The sequence below is a fragment of the Elephas maximus genome, chromosome 27 (genome assembly GCF_024166365.1).
Source record: "Elephas maximus indicus isolate mEleMax1 chromosome 27, mEleMax1 primary haplotype, whole genome shotgun sequence".
NCBI classification, from domain to species: domain Eukaryota; kingdom Metazoa; phylum Chordata; class Mammalia; order Proboscidea; family Elephantidae; genus Elephas; species Elephas maximus.
Window position 1 is genome coordinate 17112039 of NC_064845.1, and position 1580 is coordinate 17113618.

Sequence of the window (1580 nt, forward strand, 5' to 3'; positions counted from 1 at the left end):
TTATAAAGGTAAGGGCTCAAATTCAAAAAGACAGCTAGGATTTAGAGATATACATTCATCTACAAGGCAGTGGCTTTTAAATACTATCCCCTTATTTCAAATGAAATATACAGAACTCCAATATATAAGTCAGATAACAGCAAAGCTGCCACAGTTATAGTCTTCATGCTCTTCACCCTTTCTTCCTGTGACGTAGTAACCCCAAAGTTAATTTCTCAGCCTCCCTAGTGTTCTGCTGAGCAAGTTTATAAAGTCCTGGTTTAAAGGAACAGGGCTGATGTCTACGCGCCAAAGCCGACTCAAAGGTGAGAGGCAAAAGATCAAACCAGCACTAGCAGTAAGAGTGGTTTAACAGTGTTGTACTGGTAATACCTAAGCGTCATCTTAGAATTTCCCCTTTCTTTCCCTCTCTCGCCCTACCTGTCTGACTCATTAACAAAGATAACTGATTCGATTACTAAAATACATCCCAAATATGTCCGTCCATTCCTCCCCACCTCCACTGCCATTATCCTGGTCTGTTCTACATTGATTTCTCATCAGAACAGCAGTTTTCTACCTGGACTCCCAACTTTGTTTTTTTTTTGATATGGAATGCTTCATGAATTTGTACATCATCCTTGTGCAGGGGCCATGCTAGTCTTCTCTGCATCATTTCAATTTCAGTATATGGGCTGCTGAAGCAAGCACCCCAACTCTGTTCTTGCTTTGTGAAAATCCATTCCCTAGATAGCAGCAAGAGAGATCTTTAAATATAAATAAAATCACATTAATTATTTACTTCTAAACCAAAACTTCTTCCCATGGGCAAAAGGCCCAACCTGGTCTGTCTCCTGCCCACCTCTCTGGTGTCATTGGGAACCACTCTCCCCCTCACTTCCTATACTATCCAAAACACCTTCAGACAGTGTCTAAAACATTCCTGGCTCTTCCCCATCTCCAGATCTAAGTAGTTGCTGTTTCTTTGCCTGGAAAACCAAAAAACCAAACCCGTTGCTATGAAGTCATTTCTGACTCATAGCGATAGGATAGAGTAGAATTGCCCAGTAAGGTTTCCAACGAGCAGCTGGTGGATTCAAACTGCTAATATTTTGGTTAGCAGCCAAGCACTTAACCAGAGTGCTCAGCAATCCCCATGGATGCCACCTACTCATATTTAAGGTCTCAGATAAAAGGACCCTCTCACAGAGGCCTGGGTAATGCCATCATCTAAAATAACATCCCGCCAGTCCTTGTGTCCTTTCTCATTGAATCCTGTGAATTTCTTTTATAGCACTTAGCACAATCTGTAAGTATTTGCTACATTTATTTATTTTTATTTCACTTATTGTCTCTCTCTCTCCACTAGAATAAACTTTCCATGAGAGCCAGGTATGTCATTTCTCATTGTATGTCCAAGACTTCAGTAAGTCATGATTATAAATGTTTCAAAGGAAAGAAGAGCAGTGAAACACAAAGGGATCACAGGTCTTGAAACACATTGTCTTTGGGATGAAGTCCTATTTCCCATCCCTCCTTTATGTCCATGTTCAAGTTTCACCTTATTTATGAAAATGTCCTTGATCTCACCAGCCCTCGAG

The 1580-nt window shown here is 40.8% G+C and overlaps 1 non-coding gene across 1 annotated transcript; it reads right to left on the minus strand.

Annotated features, from left to right (window-relative positions):
- Nucleotides 1-583: 583 nt before the first annotated feature.
- Nucleotides 584-690, minus strand: LOC126068532 (U6 spliceosomal RNA). The gene has a single exon (XR_007515728.1). It is a non-coding gene; the product is annotated as a U6 spliceosomal RNA (small nuclear RNA).
- Between the last annotated feature and the right edge of the window lie 890 nt (nt 691-1580).